The sequence below is a fragment of the Dipodomys spectabilis genome, unplaced genomic scaffold (assembly GCF_019054845.1).
Source record: "Dipodomys spectabilis isolate Male_0828 unplaced genomic scaffold, ASM1905484v1 ptg000032l, whole genome shotgun sequence".
NCBI lineage: Eukaryota > Metazoa > Chordata > Mammalia > Rodentia > Heteromyidae > Dipodomys > Dipodomys spectabilis.
Genome location: NW_024870709.1, coordinates 1,428,284 through 1,442,630, shown reverse-complemented (window position 1 = coordinate 1,442,630; position 14,347 = coordinate 1,428,284). Strand labels below are relative to the sequence as shown.

The 14,347-nt window shown below is 39.3% G+C and overlaps 1 non-coding gene across 1 annotated transcript; it reads right to left on the bottom strand.

The window, feature by feature from the left end:
* Positions 1 to 9,063: 9,063 nt before the first annotated feature.
* Positions 9,064 to 9,168, bottom strand: LOC122105729. Its single transcript, XR_006147083.1, has one exon. It is a non-coding gene; the product is annotated as a small nucleolar RNA U13 (small nucleolar RNA).
* Positions 9,169 to 14,347: the final 5,179 nt, after the last annotated feature.

Below are 14,347 nucleotides of genomic sequence, written 5' to 3'. Positions count from 1 at the left end.
AAAGACCAAATGTGGTCTTTTTGAAGACCACTATTAATTCTCCCATCATGCCTCCTTGGTGGATGTATAGGGGTCAGTGGTCAGAAGTCATGTAAAACTCTTTGTGTTTGGGCCGAGGGTCTAAACTCTCAGTTTCAGAATGTGTAATGGAAGCCAAGGAGAAAGGGAGCTCCATGGACAATGAATGCTATCCAAAGGGGCTATTTCTCTGTCTCTTCTAGAAGCTTCAGCCAGACTGCTGCAGGCTCTCCAGCTGCTTAAGCCAGGCCCACCTCACCTCCTCAGGCTGATCTTCCTTAATTAAAGTCAAATGAGCCAGGACTTAAATTCAATCTGCAAAATCCTTTCACAAGCAACACCTAGATCAGTGTTTGATTGGAAAAGCTCTGGGAGCTCAACCAAGTTGACATATCACAAAGGCACCTTCCTAGGAGGGACCATGCAGCGGGGTCTGAGGGGCACCTGCAGAAATCTTCCCTGCTTTTTGGTTTTTAGTATAATCTATATTCAAGAATTATCACTCTATAGCTTGGGGAGTGAGCGAGTGAGAGAGAGAAAAAGAGAGACAGGAGAGAGGGGGGAGACGTAGAGAGAGAAGAGCTCTCTCAATCATGAGTGCAGGAGTGTGAATGTGGTACTGGGAGGAAGAAGAGTTGTTTGTTGGCAGTAGGAGCGGGTTCACCTCTAGACACAAAAGCAGCTGCCGCCGGCAAAGCAGAATTGCAGCACTGTCCTGGCTGATCATTTGCACTGAGAAATTTATTACCATCTCAGCAGGGACAATACTGAAGACAGAAGCTCCTGTCTCTCAGAACATCAGTGATTCGGACTGGGGTGGCAGGTGAGATGTGGTAGGAAGCCTTCTGGTCTTGGAGTGTGTGATGACAGGTGGATCATTGCTTATTTATCATGTCATACACGTGACAGTGGGGCTGAGGGAGGTTGGGTGGGCAGTTGATGACAGAGCTAGCTTTCATGTGAGATTCAGTGATCATCAGGGAAACTGAAGAACTTGGAGTAGCACAGCTTAATTTCCACCATAGAATCAGAAATGGATGCAGCCCCAGAGGCATGAGTGGATAGATAACTGTATTTGGTCAGAGCTGTCATGAGCAAAGTGGCTTATAGTCCAGTGCTATTATGGAAGGGCAGGAGAAAACATTGCTTAGGTAATGGACACCTTTCACAGGAAATCTACCTGAAAACCTCCAATTATAGCCCAGATGAAGGATAATAATCCACAAGGTTTGCAAGAATGGAAAACACACCACTTTGTCTTCTCTTTCAAAGCTTTTTCTACCTGATCCTGGCCTGCTAAGCCATCTGAATGCCTGTGAGATGTTTTGTCTCAAGTCTTAGGCTTGTCTCAGATTTGTAGTCTGTTATTGATAGACTGCTTTCCTTTCTTCCCTCCCTCCCTCCCTCCCTCCCTCCCTCCCTCCCTCCCTCCCTCCCTCCCTCCTTCCTTCCTTCCTTCCTTCCTTCCTTCCTTCCTTCCTTCCTTCCTTCCTTCCTTCCTTCCTTTTTTCTTTGTTCCTTTGTTTCTTTGTCTTGGTATTGAACTCCAGGCCTCATGCTTGCTTGGCAAGCGCTGTATCATCTACCATCTTGACTTGTCTGGTTTGTCTTTGCTGGGGGCAAACAAAACCAAGCATCTTGATGACAGAACACTTAGCATCCATGAAATACCAATTCTGCCAGGATTTATTTATACATGTAAGCAAAGGACTTGTTTATGCACTCTGGACAATTACAGTTGTTACATTAAGTGGCAGTAATATTATCCCAGAGAAGAATGCAGCTTTTGGTCTTTGCAAAGAGATTCAAATCATTTCAGTGAGGTTGACAATTCCATCAAGTCATGACTATGAACAATAGATTGTTCAGAGGCTGAACAATAGATTGTTCAGAGGCTGAACAATTGCCATAATAAGAGCAGAGAAAGGAATCGGCAGCCAATCCACAAGTTAACAAGATTCCCAATGCGAGAGTGTGTACTTTCTAAGACAAACCGTCTCCAAGAACGGCCCTGATTCTGAACTCCACAGTTATAAGGAGGATATTGGAGCTTCCCTGAAGGCAGTCTGCCAGGCCGTCGGCCCTCACGCCATCCATCAGCTCTGTGGTCCAGCTTCTTTTTCAGCTGCTGCTGTTTGTATTCTGGGCTCAGCTTGTTCCCTAGGCTCTTCCCAGGCAGCTATGTCTCTTCACTTCCCACTGTCCTGCTGTATTCTACACACACCAATGACTCTCTTTTATGGCTGTTTGTTCATTTCGCTAAACACTATGGGAACAATACACGGATTAACCAATGTTACAAATCTCGGAGATGGACTCTCAAAATGTACTACTGAGATTGTCTCTAGAATTCCCTGAACCGTAAACCGTCTCCTTTTCAGCCTCCTTCCATTTTGGGCCAGGAACGTGGCTTAGTGGTACAGTGCGTGCCTAGCATGCATGAACCCCTGGGTTTGATCCTCAGTACCATATAAACAGAAAAGGCCAGAAGTGGTGCTGTGCCTCAAGTGGTAGAGTGCTAGCCTTGAGCACAGAGTGGCTCAGGGACAGTGCCCAGGCCCTCAGTTCAAGCCCCAGGCCTGAAAAAAAAAAAAAAGAGTATTTTATTTTTTCTCCTGCCAGTCCTGTTTCTTCTGGGCATGTACCAAGGAAAATGGGCATACAGTTGAATACTGATGGACTCTCATCTTTCCCCTATGAAGTTTGAGGTTTTGAAGGTTGGGAGTGTTGATGTACATAATAAAAAAACCTTAAAGCAGAGGAAATGTCATTCACCTCTTTAAAAAGTTAATTTTATTGATTTACTTTATTGTTATTACAGGCGTGATGTACAGAGGGATTCAATTACATGAGTCAGGTAATGAGTACGTTTTCTTTCACAGTGCCTCCTGTTTCCTCATTCGCTCCCAGTCCCTCTCCAGCCGTGAGTTGTAAGTTCTTTCACCAGGGTCCAGTGAGCTCCACTGCTGTACTTTTCCATCCCTCTTCCCTTGAGTTCTGTACCCTCCCCCCACCCTTCCGAAGATGTACACTTGAATGTATGCACACCGTATATTCAAGGCAGAATCATCAAAAACTAAAAACTAAAAAAGGAAAAAAAGGTCTTTTGTTTCCATATTTTGGAGTTCTTTTCAATACATATATTATTTAGGTATTGTACCTTTGTGTTTCTCTCCTAAGAGTACCTTCCTTTGGTCTCACTGTGTGTGAGTATCTAGACTCCTGTATAATTCATCGTATCCCAGTGCATTTTAGATCTAATTTCCACATATCAGAGAGAACATGTGTCACTTGTCTCTCTGAGTTTGGCTTACCTCACTTAACATGTTTTGCTCTAGTTCCATCCATTTCCCTGTAGATGACATTGTTTTATTCTTTCTAATGGCTGCATAAAATTCCATTGTGTGTAGGCACCACATGTTTTGGATCTACTCATCTACTGTAGGACATCTGGGCTGTTTCCATATCTTGGCTATTATGAATAGTGCAGCAATGAACATAGTTGTGCAGGTGTCCTTATCATTAACACTATTTTGATTAGGTAGAAATAGGTGTTTTTCTCTTCTCTTCTTGTTCTTTTTCTTCTTTTTTCTTGTTCTTTCTCTTCTCTTTTCTTTCTTTCTTTCTTTCTTTTTTTCTGTAGGTCATGGGGCTTGCACTCTGGGCCTGGGCACTGTCCCTCAGATTTTCAGCTCAAGCCTAGTGCTCTACCACTTGAGCCACAGCACCACTTCCAGTTTTCTGAATGGTTTAATGGAGATAAGAGTCTCACAGACTTTCCTGCCTGGGCTGGCTTTGAACCGCAATCCTCAGATCTCACCATCCTGAGTATCTAGGATTACAGGCATGAGCCACCAGCACCCACAGCTTCTTGTTATTTTTTTTTATAAAGAGAATATATTACTTTTAGCATGGACAAAACAAAATAGTTCAGAAAAGTAGGGCACCAACACATAATTCTTTCCCTCCATTGATTTCTATGAATGTGATTTTATTAAGCAGAAATCCATTTGTGCAAAATCCACTTCCTATTACGGTATGTCACTCCAGGCAATTATTAAGAACACTTCCCATCTTAAAGAACATAAACCTATTTCTTTAGTTCTGCAACCTGAGTTAAAAGGTAGAGTTAAGTGTTAACATTCCTTTCTTTTCTTTTTTTTCAAGAAAGAACATCAATTTCAGGACCAACTCTTTACCTAGCACTGAAAATATCACTTAGAAATTATAGTCCTTAACCTAAAAGCCTAAAGTCTAAATTATATGGATGAATCCGTTTAGACTCATGAATAACATGAAAAGGCCATTTAATCATAAAAAGGGCCTGGACAATGAAATAAATCACATGGAAGTTGACTATTTCAATAGAAGATGAGATTTTTATTTTTTTCCACTTCAGGAATATTTTGGAACAGTAAAGGTTGCAGTTGGAAGTCATTTCAGCAGTCTATGGAAGAATAGCTTGTTTGTAGAAACAAGGAGCAACTGGAAGACAGAAAGCCAAACCAAAGGCAACAATGGAGGCTGGAAAAACAGCAAAAGATTAGCAAGAGTTTTCTGTAAATACTCTAGAGTGACAAGCTGGGAGGAGAGAGATGGACAGTCTAGAATGTGCACAGTCACATGATTTTTCAGTCATCTTATTATGTGAATTGTAAAAGGATTAAGCTAGAGTCTTTGGAAATGAATACTCTTTGTGTTTCTGTTTCAGAATAAGCAAATGAATATGAACAGTAAGAATTAATGATCTTAAAGTCCCGAGATTTAAAACCTTCATCTAGAAACATATAGTTTTCAACGGCTCCTGAGAAACCTAGAGGTTCATTGTAAGCCAGGAACTGGCGCTTTTAAGAAGCTGTCCTGAAAATACAGACAAGAATGCAAAACCAAACACACTGAACTCTAGTTTCTTAGAAAATCTTTACACATAACATTCACAACTTCTGTTTTGCTTTTGTCAGTAGTAGGTTTGGAACTCAGGGCCTTGTCAGCTTGCTTGCTTGGATAATACTCTACCACTTGAGCCATGGCTCCAGTCCTGGTTTTTGGCTGGTTATTTGAGATGAAGTTCATGGACTTTTCCCAAGATCCTCTGGATCTCAGCCTTTCACTGGTGCCTGGCTAACATCTATGACTTCTAATGCATTCTACAACTTCGATGTAGAAAGGAAGATAACATTTCCACAATCAATTTCTTCATCTTCTAGACAAATCCTCTAATGATCTAAATGCACAATTCCATTTAGAAGCTTGAGCTAGTGTGATCAAGTAGGTAGGCCTTTGGAGCAGTGTGCCAACTGTGAGCAATGATTCTTAGCTTCTTAAGAGCAGTATCTCTCCTAAGCTTCTTGCTTTAAGGTAGAGCCCTGCCATTTGGAGGAAGGCTTGCTTATAATTATTGTCATAGGTGGGGGAGAGGGGGCTGGCTTGGACCAGTCTGGGAATCTGCCTAGAATTCTGTCTGACCGCCTTCAGAAACTTTTCCTTTTTTTTGCTTTCTCTTTCCCTTCCTCTTCTTCAGATGGCCCTGATTTGTAGCTGGTGTTTTGTCCTGGTGTTTTGAGCAAACTTAGACAATGTTACAGGAATGGCCTCATTTTCCTTAGTTTTCAAAGCCAGAAAGCTTGTGTGATTGAATTATATCATTAAAACAAATTTTTATGTGCCTGTGTGGTGTATGTGTGCATACGCATATATATTGGTGTGTTTGTGTGTGTGTATGTGTGTGTGTGTTTCAAGATGGGGAGAGAAAGACAAGCACAGTGGCTCATGCCTGTAATTCCAGGTACTTGAGAAGCATTTTAGGGACTGCAGTTTCAGATCAGCCTAAGCAAAAATTTAGTAATTGTGCATTGTGATGCATACTTGGGCCTCAGCTACTTGAGAAGGGATAGATAAGAGGACTGTGATGTGAAGCTGGCATTTGGGGTGGGGACAAGGGAAGACCTTCCCTGAAAAATTACCAAAAGAACTAAAAGCTTGGGCATGGCTCAAGTGGTAGAGTGCCTGTCTAGAAAAGAAAAGAAAAAAAAAAGAGAGGGGAGAGAGAGAAAGAGAGAGAGAAAGAGAGAGAGAGAGAGAAGAGAGAGGAGAGGGGGGAGAGAGAGAATAGATACTAACCCAGTTAGTATCTATTATTTTCCACATCATATTTAGAATACAGTATCATACTCACCTTCCAATCAGGACAAAATGAGAAATGAGACTTAATGACATATCAAAATATGTGAGTCCAATATTTAAACTCTTCTTTTTTTCTTTTGGGAGTGGTGAAATGTAAACAATAGTGTTCATTTTGTTCTGTTACCACCCATAACCACTGTATCTGTTTTACAATGGTACAATTTCTGCAGGAAATTCCTAGTGCGATCTCTAATTAAATCCGTGAGCTATTGTCAAAGGTTTTTCAGCTTCGGGAGTGTGCTGGAGTTACACATTTGCTTTAGTATAGGTGTTTTTGATGCTTAGTAAGAATAAACTTATTTAACTTTGGTATAAATGTGGTTGTACTCTTTAATCATATAATTTGTTATCTAATTTCAGGTTTAGTGCCAGAGAATTATTGCTATTTTTACCAATCTTAGTGGAGGTAAATATTAATCATATTTGATAAAATATATAGATCTGGGTAGACTAATTTTCTTTTTAGTTGAATATTTTAAATATACATTTAAAATTTTTGGTAAGAATTTACTGATCTCTCTTTTGTGGTGGTACATGATATTTTAAGCTTGAGATCATTATTTGTCTTTAAGTACAACTTAGTTTTTTCTTTTGGTCCTTGGGATTGAAGTCCTGAGCTTTTGTGCTCAAGGCTAGTGCTCTACTACTTGAGTCACAATTCCACTTCTAACTTTTTGGTGGTTAATTGGAGAATAAAATCTTATGGATGTTCCTGCTTGGGTTGGCTTTGAACTGCAGCCTTCGAGTAGTAGGATTACAGATGTGAGACACTGCTGTCTAGCTCTACATACAATATTTTAATGAATCTGTTAAATTTTTCTTTAATGTACTTGGAAGTTATATTAGTGGATGATACACAGCAAACATCTAAAATAATTTCTTTTTAAATTGGTGTTCTTTTTCAACATAATATAGTAAGATTTTTATCTTTTAACTACAGTTTCAAAAATTACTTTGTTAATATAATTTTCATATAAATTTTATATAATTTCCAATTTTTGTTCTAGCCATCCTTTTCCTATTCTTTTAAATTGTTCTTCGTTAACATCTTTAAATGACTAATAAAGCTTAATTCCCCCAAAGTCACACTTTCCTCCTCTTATTTTTAAAAATCACATAGTATTTCCCTTCTCCCCCAATATTTTGGTACTAGTCTACATTTACCTAAATGTTCTTACAAAAATCTATTAAAATATTATCCTCCTACTCTTCCATATTAGGAATTTGAATGGAACTGCAGTTAAAGTTAATCTTGAGAAAAATACTAATTTCTTTATCAGTTTGCACTTAACACTTCTCATTATAAAAGTTCTGTAGATTTTTTTGTTAATTTTTTTCATAACTGTTTTCTAATTCATTACTGAGAACAGATTCCCCATATCCTAGCTAACTTTCACAGAATACAAGGTTTCTACAAGTTTTAGATATTTCCTTTTTTCCAAGTTATAATGATTTTAATTAGTAAATTATCTTTAATAGCAGACTCATTTGGCTTGTAAAGTTATGCATCTGCTCTAATTTTAACAATAATTTTCAGTTATTAATATTATTTTATTTAAATCTTAATACTATTACAATTATATTAAAATTGTGTAAGAACAATTGCTTTGACAATCTGGGAGTTCTTCTTATTTGCCAAGCGCTGTGTGAATGCTGCTCAGTCATAGGTGATTGGATTACAAAAAGGAAAAGAGAGTCACAGGACTAAGAGAAGCTAGGCCAGTAATCAGCCAAGACTAGGATTCAAGTGGAATTTGACTAGATCTATAACTTCATGTGGAGTTCAACACAAATGCATGTGCCCAATAGACAAATAGACAGACAGACAGACACCTCCTCCCTTACAAATGGAAGGGAGCATGCAATCTCATCAAGGGAAAGATAGAAGTCGTTTAGCATCTTCCAACTTCTTGTGTTGGACAGTTTTCCTTTTTGGTTTGAGACTTTATTATGATGTGACAGTCAGCTTCCCAGTACAATTTTGTGACAAATAAATGAGATATCACTTATGGGAAGGGTTTATTTTGACTAATGAATTGAAGGGTTTCTGCTCATAGTTGTTGGCTATTTTCCCTGTGGTGAGAAAGTCCATCATGCTTGTGAGGCTTATGGTAAAAGAAAACTGTTCATCTAATGACAAGCAGAGAGAGAGAGAGAGAGAGAGAGAGAGAGGAGAGAGAGGAAGATAGCATAAGGGGGGGCTGGGGTGTCATTATTTCCTTCAAAGGCGTATTTTCTTCCTTCCACCTGACTTCCTTCTACTCTATAAAGGTTCTATCACCTTCCAATCACATCATAGATCAAACTGATTTATAGCAGACAATGGAAGAGAAATTTCCCTCTCTTCATTTAGTAAATTTTTCTTATATGTTGGGTTCTTTGTCTTTTTTATATTAGATTTCTTTTATGCTTTTTGCCTTTGTAACTACCTTCTTTGCATGGTCTTGCTTAGGATTTGATTTGGCAGTTCTTTCCTGACATTCTTTTTGGTATGATAAAGAGACAGTGACTTCTAGACTCTCTTATTTCTTTCCCCCAAATTAATTTCTAAGGATACACACACACACACACACACACACACACACACACACACACACACACACACACACACACACATACACACGTGTGTGTGTGTGTGTGTGTATTTGCTGGTTATGGAGCTTGAACTCAGGGCATGGGGTCTGTCTTTGTGGTCAAGGGAGTCTACCACAGTACCAATTCTGGATTTTTCTGAGTAGTTTATTGGCGATAAGAGTCTCACTGACATTTCTGCCTGGGCTGGCTTGGAATCATGATCCTCAGATCTCAGCCTTCTGAGTATCTAGGAGTATAGGCCTGGCTGTTCTAAGGATTTTTTTTTCACGTCAGAAGGGTAATGTGCCCAGGTCGTAACAAGATTTAGAGGGAGGCACATATCACGCAAGCGCGTGAGAACGCAATCATCATGCTTATGAACCGGAAAAGGATCTGTTCTAAGGATTTTTATACAACATTTTTTTTCCTCCTTTTATCAGTTGAAAGGTAACTACTTTGATTCCATGTTTTGGCTATTGTGAATAATACTGAGATACACATGGGTGTGTACATTTTTCAACTGTCTATTAACTTATATTCCTTCAGATAGATGCCCAGGACTTTCTATCTTTAGGTTATTTATTTATTTATTTATTTTTGCCAGTCTTAGGGTCTGAACTCTTGGCCCGAGTGCTGTCCCTGAGCTTGTGGGCTCAGGGCTAGTGCTCTACCATTTGAGTCACAGATCTACTTTGACTTTTTTCTGGTTAATTGGAGAGATGAGTCTAATGGATTTTTCTGCCTGGGCTGGCTTTGAACTTCAATGATCTAGGCCTCCTGAGTAGCTAGGATTACAAGCATAAGCCACTGGTGCCTGACTATTTTCAGTATTATTTTTTAGGAACCTCAATATTACTCTCCGTACTGCCTGCACTAATTTATATTCCCATCAACACCATGTAAATTTTCCTTTCCCTTACACTCTACCACCATTTGCCACTCTTTGTGTTCTTGATGTTAGTCTCTTTCACTGGAGCAAGTTGAAATCCCAGTGTTTTTTTGATTTACATTTTCTTTATGTTTAAGAAAGTTAAAAAAGGTGGCTCAGTGGTAGAGTGCTTGCCTTGCATGCCTGAGGCCCTGGGTTCGATTCCTCAGCACCACATAAGCAAAAAGAAAAAAGCTGGAAGTGGCACTGTGGTTCAAGTGGTAGAGCACTAGCCTTGAGCTGAAGAGCTGAGGACAGTGCCCAGGCCCAGAGTTCAGGTCCCATGACCGGACCAAAAAAAAAAAAAAACAGCATAAGGTAGTATGAATAGAATAAATAAGAAAGATCCCTGGGAATCCATTAAGAAAACCAAACCTACAGATAATGGGCATAGAAGAAAGAGAAGAAGTGCTCGCTAAATGTATAGAAACTTACTCATTAAAGTAATAGAAAACTTCCCAAACCTCGAGAAAGACATGGCCATCCATATTGGAGGCCTTTAGGATTCTAAACAGATAAGGCCAGAATACATCTTCACATCATCTTATACTTAAAACATTAATGTAAAGAACAAGAAAAGAATACTGAGAGTTACAAGAGAGAAATACTCTATCACCTTATAAATGCAGTCTTCTCAAAATAATTAGATTTCTCAACAAAAACTTTCAAAGCAAGGAGGACCTGGATGGATGTATTCCAAGCTCTGAAAGAAAATAAATTTTAATCTAGATTACCCACTGAAGCTAGCATTCTAATTGAAGGAGAAATAAAAACTTCCATGTTAGACAAAAATGAGTTTATGACCACTGAACTATCACTGCAGAAGATACTCAAAGGAATTCTACACATGGAAAAGAAGATGAAGACCATCATGGAAATAAATTTCACCAGATGAGTAGATATGCAATTGAGTAGAGAAGACTCAAATATCACAAAAAATGGCAGGAATTACTAAATGACACTCAATAATATCTGAATATGTATAGTCCTAATTATCTAATCAAAAGGCACAGACTAGTAGCCTGGAATAAAGAATAAGATCCAACCACTTGTCTCCTACAATAGACAAACAATTTAAATTGAATTTTTTATTTTCTGGTTGTGGGGCTTGAACTCAGGGCTTGGGCACTGTCCCTGAGCTCTTTTGCTCAAGGCTAGTGATATAGAGCCACAGCCCCACTTCCATTTTTTGAGTGGTTAAATTGGAGTCTCATGAGGACTTTTCTGCCTGGGCCAGTTTTGAACTGTGAGCCTCGAATCTAAGCCTTCTTGGTACCTAGGATTACAGGCGTGAACCATTGGCGCCTGGCCAAATGAAATATTTTTAATATTTGTAATTCCCACCTTTAATTTCTACGTGTCAGTGATTTTCAGTTTTTTTAAAGTTCTGAAAATGTTAATTTATTATCTTAAAACAATTTCTCTTTTCATTATACTTGTTATTGTATCCATTTAATGACTGTTATTTTATTTTAGAGATAACTAAAGAAGAATTACTTTCTCTTAGTAATTTTTTTCCTTGTAGATTTGGTTCTTTATATTTTTGATATTCTGTTTCTTGTATGTACCTTGTATGCCATTTTAACTGACACATGTTTGCACTATTGTTTCTGGACTTGTTTGTGATTTGATCTGGCAGTTGTGTACATATGTTCTCTTTGGTCTGACATAAGGGCAGTGACTTCTAAACCCTCTTTTTGTCATATGTGAGAAAACTTTGTTTTTTCCCCTGCAACCTTCAATTTGAAAGATATATTATTTTCTTCTCTCCAGTTTTAAGCAGCCTAAGAGAAAAGCCTTTTATCTTTTTGTGCATAGTATGCCTCCAACTTTTGACTTCTCTGCCTCCTCATCCCAAGAGATGGTATCCGCTTGCCCTCCCATATACAATTCACTTCTAGCATTTACATTACATTTTGATCAAAGAGAGAGGGGGTGGTGGTACATTTTCTATATCCATTTAACCTGCCTCACCTTGGAACTATTCCATTACTCTTCTGTTAAGAGAACAAAGAAGCAAACAGTCATTCACTCTGCTTCTATTCAGGCATAAATGAAGAATTTGCAGACTGTGAACTCAAGGATGATCCTTCTTGATAGGGTGGCATCCATCAAAAGGGAGTGGTTGGAGTGAACCTGTGATGTGCTCTTCCCCTCTACTTCAAAATGGTCTGTTCTCTTTTCTTCCATTAACTTTAAAGAAAAAGAACATCCTTAGTTAACTCTTTTGCTGGTTACTGTAGCTTTTTGCTTTTTTTCCCTTGCCATTCTTGGGGTTTAAACTCTGGGCGTGGGCACTGTCCCTTGAGTTTCTTTTGCTCAAGGTGAGCGCTCTACCACTTGAGCCACTTCTGCCTTTTTTTGGAGTAGTTTGTTAGAGACAAAAGTCTCACTGTTTCCTGACCTGGGCTAGTTTTGAACCATAATCCTCAACCTTCTGAGTTGCTAGGATTACAGGCTAGAGCCACCGGTGCCTGGCTGCTTGTGTTGGGAGTGTTTTAGTGAACCCATGCATCAAGGGAACAAAACATTTCCAGGGCGCCTTAGAAATGATCTAATGGACATAAAAACTAATAAACGGACTGCAATAATTTGCATCTATTTTGTTTCATTCTAGACCATTTTTTTATTATGCTAGAGTTTCCTAACTATGAAACCAAGTAGTTCAGTGAACAAACCTGCTGCTTTTACTGTTCAGTACATGATTTGAAGACTAAAAGATGAAAGGTTCTTTGGAAAAGATCATGCTTCTCTCCCTCCCTCCCCACCCCCCCCTGTTCAATGGGCACATTCATGAAGGCTGTGTATAACATTCAGTCTTCTAAGTAGAAGACTAAAGCACACAATTACGTTTGTGATGTAGTAGATAGGAATGTTGCATTCCTATATAAGATTTCCTTCAGATTAAGCAATGTGTTAGCAATTCAGTTTTTAAAATCTCCTTGTTTTGTTTTTGTTTTATTTTTTTTTTCAGAGTGAAGCACACCCATAATAGAAGTTATCCAGGGGCTTAAAACCTGCCCACGCAGAGATTTACACCAAAATAAAATTCAATATTGCTGTAATGGTTTATGGGAAATGGACCTGGTAATTCCGATATGTTCTAGGCCTGTAATTCCTTTGGAAAGCTATTTCTCAAGCTTTTAGATGTTCACGTTTCAAGGAAACATTGCCTGCCCCCCCCTCCCACCCACCCATTTATTCACTTAACTCACATGGACCCTAGCTTAAAAGCTCTGCAAAGAAAATGGTCTTCCACCTATAGGGCACTTGACCAGTGGCAAATTGTACCTTGCGCTGATGGAGTTCACCCTGCTCCACACGGCAGCACATGGCACAGGGGGCGCATTCTCTTTTGTTGTTGACAGATCACAGCGATCGCTCTGCATTATGAATCTTTTCCTACTTTCCCAGAGCCATTTTCTACAAACAGTTATATGTTTGTCTTCTACCTCCACTGGGCACTGGGGCATTTATTTGGAAGATTATGACAAGATTTAAAGTCTTTTTTTTTTTTTTTTTTTTTTAGTTTTCATCACAGCTAGGAAGTTTTGTTTGCGTTTCCCTATCTTTCTTTTTGACCTATACTGCAGTTCTCTTAGGTTTAATGTGCGGAACATTCTGTTTTTAGTGCCCGTGTCTTATTTGCTTTCATCTTCTCTATCCAGGGTTCTTATACTATCCTGAATATAAATATTGCCCAAGATGCCTGTGTAAATATAGCCAAGGCGGCCATTAGAAATTATGATTTGTATATCTTTGGGAAGGACTTATAAATCTATAGATTTTACAAGTCTCCCAGCTAATTCTAGGGAAGGTTATCCATTGGAAACACTACTTTAGACTTTTGAATAGTTGGGATTTGGTTCATTAAAGGACACTTTCTCAGTATGATATCAGTGATGTAACTATTCTTCTTGTGACACAATAGCCTTAATGAAGAGAACCTCCATATGCAATATAAAATGGTCCTCTAGGGGCTGGGAAGGTGGCTCAGTGGTTGAGCGCTTGCCTTGCATGCCTGAGGCCCTGGGTTTGATTCCCCAGCACCACATAAGCAAAAAGAAAAAAGCCGGAAGTGGTGCTATGGCTCAAGTGGTAGAGCTGAAGAGCTGAGGGACAGCCTCCAGGCCCAGAGTTCAGGCCCCACAACTGGACCCCCCCAAAACAAACAAACAAACAAACAAAATGCTAGCCTTGAGCTGAAGAGCTGAGGGACAGCGCCCAGGCCCAGAGTTCAGGCCCCATGACCAGACCCCACCCCCCAAAAAAACAACAACAACCAAAAAAATGGTCCTCTAAACAGTCACATAAAAGATGAATTGGGGCTGGGAATGTGGCTTATTGAGAGTGCTTGCCTAGCATGCGTGAAGTCCTGGGTTCAGTTCCTCAGTACTAAATAAACAGAAAAACCTGGAAGCGGTGCTGTGGCTTATGTGGTAGAGTGCTAGCCTTAAGCAAAAGAAGCTTAGGGCCAGTGCCCAGGCCCCGAGTTCAGGCCCCAGGACAGGCAAATGTGAAACTTAACATATATAATGTTAGAAGAGGATGTTTAGATGAACATTTTCTCTCATCAGTTCTTTCACGTGGCTAAATTATATTAGAAAACGTATGAAGTTAGACATTAGAATCTATACTCTTTCT